We start from the raw sequence: 14724 nt of genomic DNA, 5'->3' as shown, positions 1-14724 counted from the left end.
GTTTCAAATAATACATTATATTCTTATCAATCAATATCAAACGTGTCCATGTTATTTGTCTTTGTTACATTGGCCAGAACTTATAAAATATTATATTATATAATTCCCCATGAGTTAGTGAAATAAGTATAAATATTTTAAGCACCCCCTCTAAACTTAAGCTCTAGTTGTGCTTTTTATGCACTTTTATTTTATAAGATATAATTCATAAAAAACACTTTTTGCTAAATGTATTTAAATTATTTAAACTGTAATGTATTTTCCTTATAAATTATTTTAATATATTGTTAAAAACTAATAAGTTATCATAAAACTTTACCGATTTAAAAATCAACTATTGTGCACCATTTTTTTTTGAGGTGTAATAAAAATATAGTAAGTTTTATTTAGACATTGGACAGGAATCCTCAATATACCTTTTATAATATGTCGTTTTTCTTTTAAAATCATACACATGTTATTTAACTTATTTCACTAAACGAAGTTAACAGATAGGTATTGCGATTTATCAATCATTTATGAAGTGTGACATTAAAACGTATAATAAATTTATAAAAGGGGCAAATACCTAAATACAACTTTAATTTTTACAAGCCACTAATAGTGTAGGTATATGGGTAGGTACTGTGGACACTGTACATTTTTGGCATGTAAGTAACTGGTTAGCGTTTTTAAGTTTTTGATCACTAAAAAATATTTTATGTAGTCATGCTAAAAATAATAATAATAAGATAATCAACGTAACATTTCTAGGGATGAACATTGTATATGCGGGTAACCTAACATTTTTATTTTAAACTTCTATTTCCTATTTATAATAATATAAAAGCTATAGGCTATAAGTATCACCAATTATTTGATTATGTGTTACATTCTAACACAAACTAAATAATATTCATTACCTATTTTATTTTATGAGCAACATGAAATAGTTTTAATGAAACTTCAGTTAATTGAAAACTACTAAGAACCGTTTTTGAATAAAATAATATATATTATGTTGATATCATAAGTGCACACTAAAGTTAAGGAATACCAAAATAATTTAAATTCCATATAAATATCACAATTCCCACAATATTATATGGAAATTAAATGTATTTTTTTATGGATACATTTTAATGTATATTCAAATAATATCCAATAATATCGAATGATTGTATAATAAATAGGTAGTTAATTTTGCTATAAATCAATAACAGTTTAAAAAATGTATTATTATAATAATTATTAAATAAATTATTTATTTATACAAGATTAAGTTTTCAATTTAATAACTCAATTATGTTATATAAATATTTGTTTTTTTTAATCAAGTTAATACAAAAAATACATATTCAATTACAATAAGTAATTTTCGAAATTAATTACTCGTGGAAACTGGTGGAGGTAATCACCTCTGAGATTCCTTCTTACTATGTGCGTCCATAAAACTTCTGATTTTTTTTTAAAAAAAACCTTAATAAATGTATACGTTACTTCAGTGCCTAAACAAACATTATATTATGTGTGAATGTGTGATATATAACTATGGGAAAAAATTGTTTGAATCCAACCTGTTGATTACCATTACTATGACTAAAGTGTAACAAAAGTATTTTAAAATAAACGTAATTTAATCGCAATGATAAAATCAGTTAATTCATCTGCCATCGTTAAAATGTATTTTGTGTAACTATGAGTTAGCTCTATTATGTAGTTTGCTGAATGAGTGTAACTGTATGACTTGATAGTTTACAGCTGCCTAATAGTTGTTATAAATTAATGTCCAGTCGTTCCTTCGCTTGTACTTAGTTATTCACCGTTGGTGTTTGTTATAATTAGTTAACCAAGGTAAATCGGTATAAACTTAATAGTTTAGAGTGTTTAGACTTTGGAGTTTAGATGAAAGCTCTTTTCCAAAAAAATATTTTCTGTATTTTAGTTAGGTACCACTGTATATCATTAGGAAAATCATTACGTATCTAATTAAATTAGGAATTAGTAGCCACTACGTGCTATGATTAAACTGACGTGGATGTTATTATTTGCTTTAGTCTATGTAGCTTTAATGTCAAACGTAACAATTATTAGTTAGGTTAAAATATATATCATGATATTATATTGAACACGGCGTTGAGTGATTTGTTTGGATAAAAGTAGCTGATTTGGTGTCGAACCTTGTGTTTTATTGTTATATTTTTAAAATCTGAAGTAAATTTAAGAAGAGAAAAACTGTTTTATATGTTATAACTTATTCTTGTATGTATATAACTATACTTTATGTACATAATAATTAATAGGCAACTTATAACTAATTACTGTTGCTCATTAGTTATAATTAATATAAGTAATAATATGCGTGGGTATTGAGAGCGTAATATGGAATACCTTGTGAATTGTTGGTGGACTTAGCTCATCTTATTAACATTAAATAATAGTTAATAGGTACCTATACAATTGGACATTACTTTAGTACCTATATATTTATCTATTAAACTGTTTAAAACAATATTCTGTTTTAGACTATAAAATTGAGTACATGGTGTAGTATACAAAAAGTAAAACACTTAATGAAAAATAAAGAATAAAAAGTATGAATTTGTTTTTTTCCATATTTTCCATTTAAAAACTTTTTGCAATAGTTTGTTTTTATAGAAAAAACGGCTACATAAAGAGTACGTGTATTTACATTGCAAAATTATTGTACAATTATAACTTATTAATAGTATATTGTACAAGGTAAAAATGTTATTATTCCAAAAAATATTAACTGTAGAGACTTAAAAATATTCCACTTTTATTTAAATTATCATTTTCTATACAAAATCCAATGTTAAAATTATTTGTAGGTATTAGAAAATCTCAAAAATATATATTTTTGTATAGGCATTCCAAGATCAAATGTTTTCAAAATTGGTTTCATTTATTTGTATAAATTTTATTGTATTGTCAGAAATCAAAAATTGTAATTATAACAATTATAATTAAAAAAATATCATTCATTAAGTCTTGAAACTTTTTGCCATAATATTCGATAACATTCGACCATACGATAACTCGTCAAAAACGATTATACAAGACCAAAAGTCATGTGGTCAACTGAAGATTTGGGAAAGGTTGCAAACCACGAACCAAGACCAAAAAGGGCGAAATACAATGGATTTTAGAATTAGCTTTTTTTTTTTTTTATTTTAACATATATTTACAATCTATTTTACAATAATCAGTAAGTATGATGACAAAGTTTATATGACATTATGAAATATTCGAATAGGAAGACCCTCAGTAGTGTCACCTGACCAGAGATTAATTAGCTAGGAACATATAATGTAAATAATTAATAGGTATAATAATCAAATAAAAATCACAACAGTAGGTAGTGACAAAAATGAAGTTTATTTAAAATGAAATTAAGTAAGTAAGGCAAATGGGCATATCTAAAACTCCTGATAGAAAACCAACGAAATAGAGATAAGACATAAAAATAATAACAAAATAAGAGGAGACAAAAGACCATCTCGTAACATTGATAATAATTTCAGTGATATAGACGATATAGGTAATCCAAAACGGCTGCTCTGCAGGATAGTTACCTGCTAACATTATTGTAAAATCAATAATAATACATCAATTGACCAGACTCGCATTGGGGTACTCGATTGTTCTCGGAAGACTTTAGTCGGTATAGCTACCCCATCTAGCTGGAAAGCAAAATATGATATTGTAAAAATCTGTGATTATTTCAGCCTATTTTACAACCAGTACCTACTCAACATTTTTAAATTATAGTGCTAAAGTACTTAGCTTGAATAAATACGATAAATATTGTGTCACATTGGAGTATTGAACATTTGAATGTTGTACTATACTTTATTTGCAACATACCTATATTGCCTATACGATTCGCCGTGTTACACTATATTATTGTAAATATTATTTTAGAATGATGCAGTACAGTAAATATGGTTACATTATGTGGCAGATGCACACTTATACAAGGTCATTAATTTAAAGGTAAACACTAATTTCATCCAAAAATAATAATATTTTTGAAAATATATTTTTAATTAAGGGTATCAGTTGGGTAGAAATTAAAAAAAAGTGGTATTGTCAAATATACTCATTTTACGTGCGCAGTGTTACTCGCCGTCAAAACATTATACAATAGACTACGATCAATATGCTTTCATTACAACATAATTTTGTAGTTAATTAAACTAGTTGATTGTAAAACGCTTTTACTTGCGGGTGCCCCTGTAAGTTCACCTTAAATTTGAGTTTTTAATACACTCAAATTTATTTATTTTTGTCATCGATCTCCAAGTGATCTCGAACTTAATAGTTATTAATTCATTTGATTTAAACAAATCTTTTGCATTACGGGCCCCTTTGTTCCTCTTAATTTTTTATTTTTATAATATACTCAAGTTAATTTATTTGTATACATTTATTTTTTAATTTTCCCAGAGATACCCAAGTGAGTTCTCAACAATCTTTCATTAATGAACTTAATAATAATTAATGTATTGGCTTTTGAAATCAGAATAAACTCCAGTTTCCGGCTCCACTGCAATATAATTTTATATTTAATTTAATTTTTTTTGCTTCCTAGACTGCATCCGCTTATTGGCTCTGCAGTTTTTCTCTCAATTTAAAAAAAATATGTTATGCATAATAAGTTCATTAATTTTGTAATCATTTTTAATCCTTTTGTCTTCATATAAAAACAACAACAAACTATAACACTTTGATAAAAATATGATAAGTTTCATTTTAGTTCTATTAAAAAATGTATAAACAAGTCTAGTTTACGTAACAGTACATGGATAATAAATATTTACATTTGTATAGTTCAATATATTAGTTTATTCCCGTTTTGAAAAAATTGAATAACTAAAACTGAGGACATCATTAAAATTAAAATTAAAATAGTATTTGTATTTATTTTATGATTATTTTTGTACTATTTTATAATATTAATAACAATATTATTTCCGAGTTCAAAATAAAAGTTTTACTTTTAACTATAAAGGCTATTTATTGACGTATTTTATTTTAAAAATACTCATGGGTAGATGTAGGGTATGGTCGTCACAAACATAATTAACAACTGTAAAATCTTTATTTATGTATATTTTTTAAATTAATTATGTATTGTTACTTGTTACTTGTTATTTAAAATGCATCCTACGACATTTAACGAATGCTATGTTCTTGTGGAATTATATTAATGGAGTGAAATATATATTTAAGAAAAATAATTGACTTAAGATATTTTGTAATATTTTACACTCACCGATGGGACGAATATTTTATCGGCTGTATAAAATTATATGAGATACTAAAGATAATTTAGTACTTGGGGATTCTTAGGAATAAAATTGTAGGTAGATATTCAAAATTATATTTTCTCCATGTAACGTAATATATTAAGACGAAGGATTGTAATGTGATACCTATATTGCAATTTTATTGTACCTATTATTTTTGCGGATGTAGTTAAGCGAATAAATAACGACATTGGGGATATACTCGAGGTAGGTATTCAAGTATATATGAAAACTATTTTTTTTTTGTAAATGAGCCATTCATGATCAATGACTCATTATTTTGGTTTATCTCATAAATTACAGTTAAGATTAAACTTGTTATACTGAACTTCATTATAATATAAAATATCATAGGATAATTTATTGTTTTATTATGATATCATATACATTGTTTATAATTGAAATCTTGATGATAGACATTTTGTGAATTAGATTTGTTCTAAATAATTATAATAAACTAATAATGTTACACACATATTTAAATGCGAAGTGGTATGCATACAATATTACAATTCATGAAGTTATACAAGTTATCGCATTATATAATTGAAAAGTTTAAATAATATAAACTACAAGTGTATCGTCAAAATCTAGTAAGGATGTTAAATTGCCTATCATGTCTGTTACACTTAAAGTTTTTTAAGGTACTAAAAGAAATATTCAATTGAATCGAATTTTTTTTTGTTCACATGCATATAGTTTTTCAAACATCCCATGATATTCTCCCTGAAAAAGAGAACATATTACATATTATACATATAAACTTGTGTAGAAATCTTAGAAAAAACGTGATTTTTTTAAATCAATAATTAGATTATTAACTTACAACAGGGAAGCTCGGTATAAAACTGCTTTTTGATTGAAATTGTGAAAAAACTCCAATCATCAATAACATCTTTACTATAATTTTGCTTTTGATACTTAATTGAGTATAAATGATTCATCGTATATTATAAGTTATCAACAGTGACAATATAATAAATCAATAACATATACCTACAAATTACAATATTTAACAAGACCTGACAAAAAAAAATTGATACTTATTATTCAACGTGAGACAGCAATTACTATGACAGGATATGGATTTTAAATACTTTATGAAATATGTGAGAAATTCGCAATAAGAATAATTTGAAAAAAGTTATTACGTTTTGAATAAATTACTACAAAATAATATTGATATTTAAACAAAAAAGGAAAAAATAAACTACCTACTTGATTTAAATAAATATTTTTATTATCAACGTTTGTCTAAAAATTAGATTTGTAAATTATCTAGGCTTATCTATCTGAAATAAAGATAAATCTTATTCCTTACTTATAGCGCAAGTGTCTATAAATTATAAAAAAATAAATGTTTATAATTGATTATTACAAAATTTATATTATTTGACAGGTCTTTTTTGTTACACTCTGTATGTATAACCTAACCTAACCTAACCTAACCTACCCATATTTATTTTGTTTAAGTTAATCAAATTGTTACTCCCATGGCCGTACAAGAGAATACTCTGTAACCAGGCAGCCAAGTACTTTATTTTCTACATTTTTTAACTTAATCACACATTTATATTTTCCATAAAAATATACTTTGGGCAAGTTATGATCTTCAAATAGCTTCAAGTTGATCCCTGTTGTACTAAATGTGCCCTGTAAAAATGTAGAGTTAATTTGTTACAAATACAATATAATACTTGATAATGAACTTCATACAATGTTATTTTTTATAAAACCTATAGCGTAAGTACTTTCACAATTAATAATATTGTCCCACAATGAACAAATAATATTTTATTGAACATTTGTATTTCAGATTCTGAGCGGAGCAGTGTATGTATGATTTTACAATGATACATGCTTTTTTTTTGTGTCTGTTTACAGCAGTCGAAATAATACATCGATTTTCAACTTTCAGTATCTTTTAAAAGTGAATCCTGTTAGAACATTTGAGAGGTCACAACTTAAAATTCCCAGTAGTTTTCAAAAGTGATGGGAAAAACAAAAAGAAAATTAAGGAAAAACGGAAATTCTTTCTCAAAATCGGTTTTTGAAAAAACTTGAAAATGTACCACACTGTTCTTCATAAGTTTTTGTTAGTGGAAATCATAAAAATGTTTAGCTTAAATGTACAATAACTTTTTATAAACGTCTGAAGTTATAATTTTAACCAAATTCGTAAGAATCACGAAAATTCACAAATTATTTTGAGTTAAAAATTCATGAAAACATTTTTTTTAATATAAGATTTAAAAATTGTATACAAGAATACACTTAAATTGATCTACCTTCATCAAAATAAATAACTATCCAACAGTCAAATTAAATTTATATGAGCGCATTCAGTTAAATTTTTATAAAATTGGAAATTCACTCAATATCTTATGGAACAATTTTTTTATTTTCTTATAAGTATAAAACCATTCACCGTAGATAATTTAAATTTACATCATATGTTTATTTAATAATTTTCTAAATTTGTAAAAATGTTCGTTTTGAGCTGTTTGCGCCGTTTGAGGACATTTTTAATTTAAAATTTTTTTAAAAGCTTAAAAGTAATATACGAGGCTCCTTTTTTTAAAGTAATGGTAGTTGTAAAATAGTGAAAATACTTACAGGTAAATGGTATGTCATACATAATTTGAACTGTAACAAATGCCAAATACATTTGATTTATATCAATTTTACTTCAATGTAAATTGGATTCAATTTTCGTAGAATAGAAAAGTACTTATTAAAATCATTTTACCTCTCCCGGCTGTTACCATATTGGTTAATTATTAAGTGCCTACGCAACTTTGCTTCTGATGTATTTTGCCAATTGTATATACATTTTAAAACAACAAAAAAATTGAATGACTATAATATGAAAAATAAGGAAGTATTACATTTTTAAATTCTTAAATTGTGCATGAGTTTTAATTTAATACTATAAATTTTTTTAAATGATGTGTTTATTTCCACCATAAAAGCCGTAAATATAATATATTATGATTATTAATTGGTAACACAAAAGAAAAATATTTCTTCTGACCTGCACTACCTCTATTTTCTTTACACGTTTTCTCGATATGACTCCATATTCTTTTGCAATAATGATAGTACACTGTATTTAAATAAGCAATTCTAAACCCAGCTCAGTTGAAACAGCTCGCCGAGATTTCTTTGGATTTTTTAATATTTAAAGACTGCTAGTATATTTTATATGCTTCAAAAAACTACGAAGAAAATTAAAAACATATACTTTACACAAGTATTTGATTTTAAATTATTGTTTTTACTAGATACTGTGATATGTTTTGTTAATTTTATAATTTAATACTAATTTGGCAGTTAATTTTTTTTATTATTAAAGTAAATTTCAATTCACTTAAAGTAACTATAATAGTATAATAGACAATAGTTACATTGTACATGATACAATAAATATTATGATGAGTATATTATCTATAGTGTATAGTATGCAGTCAGCAATATAACCTAGAAATAAATAAAACACTTTTATTCATAAATATTGGTTTTTAAAAGATCGTTCAATGAAATGGAACACTTTACGAGTGTAGAAAATTCACACAACGAAAACGTATGGGCTGGCATTACATTATGATGTAGTACGTATGACGTCGCTGTCGTATTCAATTTCAGAAATATTTTTAACGAAAACGGGAATGGGGAATAACACTCATATATAATAATATAATACAAACATAAATATTATATAGAGGTAGGTATATTATGTGTGTATAGACGGTTATTAGATGTTAAAATAAGTGTTTGTGGTTTGTCTTGTCAACAAAATGCTCGAAGGAGTGTCAAGTCACTTTCAATAAATATTTTTTTTTTAAACAATATTGGGGAAATTTTACTTTCGTGAAAAAATGTGTACTTTACCCGTCATAAATTAACGGGATGGTAGAAGAGGGATGATGATCGATTGTTGGACGATAAATGCTAATAGACATTGACGTGAGCATGGTGTGAGCTCCAGCGATTTCCTATCGATCGCTGAGGCAGCCTCGACAAATTGTTTAAGACACTCCGCGAAGAGCATGACATTTATGTCACACATAAAATATACTCGTGAGTTGTGAGTCGTGCTAGACCATAGCAGTTGATGAGTGGCAGCTGTAGACAAACTCGAAAATTCAGTGAATTCATTCCATTGCATGCGTCTACTAGATTTCCGGTGTGTCTGTATGCATAATAGGTATATAATTTAATATACTGTTTTCACTATCAGGAGAATAAAATATTATAAGCTAAGTGCTCGTATGACATGATGCATAGTGTAGCACAGGTAATTATTATTCAAGTGCAGAGAAATCATTTCTGAAGGATTTTCTAGCGGTTCGTATTATATAAAATATGGGTATTGGGGTACAGTGTTTGACGAACGACGAAATAGAGATTTTGTACGCGTTTCCTGTTTTAGCAAACCACAGCCCCGCTGTATATTGAATTATTATCGTTTATGTTTTTGGACCAAATTGGATTGCAGTCCGCATCAACAGGAACGACGGAAAAAGCAGCAACATCCACTACTGTCGCTATTTCGATTTATGTAATATATTTAATTTTTTTTTTCACCGAGTGTCTAACGCGATTACTGGCCATTTCGGTGAATCGAACCGTGATAAGATATTTCACTCGATTTGACGGGATAAAAACATAATCTACAATTGGTAAAATACTAAAATGTACACTTGACGTCGAGATTTAATACTGTTACTGAATATATATAGTTCGTTGGCGACGCTAACAACAATTAATGTATCCATACAGAGACACTATTTTGAACACAGAAGCTAAGATCACACAGTATTCAACGTCTCCACTCCTCAGCAAAGAGGGTCGAGATACCAGTGATGTAAAAATTGTTTTTCATATAAAGTTTATACAATACCATCCAAATACTTTTTATGGTAACGTATTTGAAATAAAATCTTAAAATAAAAAAAAAAAGGACATGGACATAATTTATTTTAATCATAAATGTATTAATTCCATATTAAAAATAGCAATGCACTCGCTGTATTTATGTTTAAAAAGGGAACAATAATTTTAGTGATAAAAAAAATTTGTAAATGGTTTATCTTTGTTACTAAACAATACATAATAGTTCATAAATAATTATAGCTTATAAAAGTTGTTTCATATTTAATATGACAAAAATTGTGTGGGTTGTGTTGGTTATTAGTTCTTATGCGATCTCCATTATTTTTGTCACACAAAATATGGAACTATAGAAGACTATATATATATACTCTGTGGGCTGTGTGGCTGTGATATATAATCGTTCTAACGTTGATATATAAAGGCATAGAGTTAATAAAAATTACAAACAGAATACAATTTAAAATCCGAAGAATCAAACAATTATTTAATAAAGTAGTATTTGTAATTGAGTGGTAAAAAAGGTATTTCAAATTAAAAGTAATAAAAAAAAGTATTTGAAAACTTTTACTCAAATGCTTTGCAAGTTCTAACACTGGTCACCACTCCATTTTTACATCTGTTCCGGCAACAATTTTGAGTAAGTCCTTGTTTTCTGGTAAACCAGATAATATTTGTACTTAATATTTTGTCCGGTTTACAATACGTCCTTGAAGGAGTTCAGTTGCTGCCGTTTTTGGCATAAAAAAGGAAAATAAACATCATCTTACATCCGAAAAACTAAAAAAATTATAAAAAACGGACTTACGCTTTCTTTTTATTGTTGGAGATTTGATATAATATGTATTTAAATTCAATAGGAGATAATATTTTCCACTTCAGCCACAATACACACGCACCAAAATAAATAAACGGCGAGAAGAATATTTCACATCGAGAATATAACATCATATATATATATAGGCAGTCTCCGCAGTAAAAATATCCGAAATATAATAAAGCGCCGATCATCCGACTGATTCGAAACGCTGCACTTCGATGCCATGACGAATACCTTTACTGAGCAAATAAAGGCGTAGGTTTAAAATATATTATATTGTTATACAAACAATATATATATACGTACACACACGTAATATATAACGTATTGCTGCAGATATTCTGTTTCTGAAACCTCCGTTGCAACCACTGTGGACACACCACTGAGACATAAAATCAATTTTGCTCAATATATCGAGAAGTCAGTCGTTGCGAGTTATTGGTAGGTATGCGAACCGAAGTCTGATTTTATGACGTGTCGTCTTGCTCGTCATTTTAAACAGCATTCACTCACACCACATAATGTATAGCCGGTAATTATTGTGACAATGCCATCGCATATTTTGTCCCATTCCACATTCCTGCAATGTTTCATTCTTATTTCTTATTATGACAAAAAAAAAAACCACTCCATCGTTGCATATTACAAAATAATTAACCTCTCCCATTATTTTTTATTAAAATATCAAACGGTTTTTCATCTAATTTATTATTATAGTTATAATACCAATATATTATTTATCTCATCTTCAGTATTGTACTACCTACATGTTGTTAATTTATAAAAGCAGTATGGCCTTTATTATTTATTAATAAACAAATATCCCTTTGAGTTTGGAGTCTTTCTATTTAGTATTATTTTATATATATATCTCTATGAAAATCTTAATCCATAAAGACAAAATATAATTTTAAAAAGTACAATTTGAAAATATTAGTTTATCATATAGATAGGCAATATAAAATATAACCCATATAAACAAATAACATAATTGTTGTCAATATCGCTGGTATATATATATTTATATTTATTAAATATTATAAACTCCGCAAATATGAAAATATGCTTCTAAAATATAAATTTGTCAACAGGTAGGCGTCTATGCAATTGTATTTAATGGTGATAAGTGATAACTAATGTAAATTAATGTTTGACAAGACTACATTTCTTTTACAAAGTAGCATCAATTTCTCTGTCCTGGATAATAATGGATATAATAATAATATGATAATAGATTATTGATTTACATAGCATATTTTAGTTCAGCAATTCCGATTTTCTGTTTTAATTTCTTTAAAATTAATCCATTACTAAACTTAAAAGTGATCACATAACTGTTTTATTTCCTTTGTTTTTACGATTTTTAAATTTCTAAGCAGGTTGGGAGTTCCTATAAAAATATTTAAATTTAAAAATATCACAGCTCATAGCTTAAAAATGGAAGTATTGTAAAAAATCAACAAGAGAACACAAACGATGTTCTTACCTTTAAGTTTGAATAGGTTTGATCAATTCACTCTAATATCAACGCTAACAACACGAGGTTAAAACTTTCTGAACACAACATTTTTCTGAGTGTGAATTTTGAAAACCGAACCACATCATCAGTATTTATCGAGCTGTGTTCATACTGCAAACTGTTCAGGTGCTATTAGTATCGAGTATGGACGGTAGTTCTCCGTCACGTTGGCTCACTTTATATACGTCATTTGCAGTTCCCCGCTCGAGTATTTGACGGAATTAGAATAATATTGCTCGAGTGTAATGAGCCGCTATTTCGGATTGCACACACTTCATCTCGTGCCGTTGGCCGCATTTAAATGATTTAATGTATTTTCCATATTTTCAATCTGTATTTATTCAGTGTAACTGTTTCGCTGTCTATCGGCTGTATTATTATGACTACTATAATCCGTTGTAAGCTTAAAAATCAAGCTTACAGGTCTGATTAATATCCTGAGTGAATAAAAATATGTACTAAGTGACAAGAGTGGGTGTATTTAAATTTATTGGTTAATAAACGATGGCAGCAGAGGAGAAAATGAGCCTCCACTGCTGTCGGTTAAACAGGAAAAAAAAAGTGACAAGAGTTGTCATGTGTGACGTCAAAAATTTGCTATCTCGACTAATATTTCTAGAGCTACACAAATTAATAATTTTTCACCAAAGTGTAAAGTTGATATTTATGTAACTTTTATATGGCATTAAATTATACTTAACTCTGATACGATTTAAATTAGTACTCAGTAACATCTCCCACCTTCAAACTTGACGTTTTTTGTGTTTAAATTATAATAATATTTAATATATTTTAATAGACACACGTATTTATAATGTACTGAAATAATAATAAAAGTGAATTTTAAATGAATTTGTTATGGCTTATATGACGTTAGAAACAAACTCTATTTAAATAAGGTATAGAACTTTGTTTTTCTGTATTATCCATTAGTTACCTAAGATTACATACCTATTGATTATTTTTATATTTTGTGCAAATACAATATACAATTATGCGGCACTGTAATTTACATACATTGCTATTGGTTTCTTAAAATATCTTGTTGACCCAAATGTATTATATTGTTAATATTGTGTACTCATAATACTCTGATAAATGAAACAAATATGACACAGTCATTGTGAGGAAAACACGTACAATTACAAATAACATTTTTATAATTGGATCCCTGTCTTTTTTATTTTTTATAAACTGTTTAATAAACTGAAAATACTCATGCACTCACTAAGCTATAGAAGTATTAAATAAGGTTACATAACACATATTATTACAGAAATAGCAGAAGTCTCACTGACACCGAAGAGTATAAGTTTACCATAAATGACGTCTTTACTCTTATGATACATACAACAAACTACATATTGTTAAAATTGTAGAAATAATCAATATTATAATTAATAATATGTTAGTGAATCTTGATAAAAGTCTTCATTTTTCATATTTTATTACAACGTTTGTTGTACAAGTTTATTTTTAACTCAACCAATATTTTTAAAAATATATTTTATTATACCACAAGATTTTTTTAAGCAATCTCAACCCATTGTTATGTTTAAAATTGTTCGATGTGCATACATTCAAATTTTGATGAAACTGATTAAAGAATATATTTCCGAGGGCCTGGTGGAATTATAACGTTTAAGAAGTATCCTGTGGCGATGCCAACTTTGGTATTTTTCCAATGAGAACTTACCTGTCTTAATTCAAATTGTGAATTTTAGTGATTTTTAAGACTTTTTTGACGAGTTTGACAATTTTGCATGTATATATAAAAAAAATTATGTATTTTCTATTATTTTAAATCACTATAAAAGCAATTTATGAGGCGCCTTAAATTACCTTTTGACTGAGCATAACAATTTCAGTCAAAATGTATAGAAAAAAATTTAAAAATTTTTTAAATATAAAATAATTATAATAACTAAATAAATAACTTAAAGTTAGTTTAAATATTTAAAAAAAAATGTATAGTGTGTATTATACCATATGTACTTATACCACGTCTACATTCTGTTATTATAAATATTTTATGACAATTTCAAATAGGTATTACAGCTATTCGTTTTAAAATCACAACAAAATAACAAAATCAATTTCGTTAAAACATAGTGCGGAGTAAGTATTCCTGTTTTCCCGTTATTTCTACTTTTGATCAATTAAATTCAATTTTTTCAACC

At 26.8% G+C, this 14724-nt stretch overlaps 1 long non-coding RNA gene across 1 annotated transcript; it reads right to left on the bottom strand.

Annotated features, from left to right (window-relative positions):
- Nucleotides 1–10320: 10320 nt before the first annotated feature.
- On the bottom strand, nucleotides 10321–12681 carry LOC111031245. Its single transcript, XR_002604176.1, has 4 exons — nucleotides 12512–12681; nucleotides 11332–11605; nucleotides 11014–11264; nucleotides 10321–10932 (listed from the first exon to the last, which is right to left on the bottom strand). It is a non-coding gene; the product is annotated as an uncharacterized LOC111031245 (long non-coding RNA).
- Nucleotides 12682–14724: the final 2043 nt, after the last annotated feature.

Source organism: Myzus persicae, unplaced genomic scaffold (assembly GCF_001856785.1).
Source record: "Myzus persicae strain clone G006 unplaced genomic scaffold, MPER_G0061.0, whole genome shotgun sequence".
Taxonomy (NCBI): domain Eukaryota; kingdom Metazoa; phylum Arthropoda; class Insecta; order Hemiptera; family Aphididae; genus Myzus; species Myzus persicae.
This window is presented reverse-complemented; position numbering and strand designations above follow the sequence as displayed.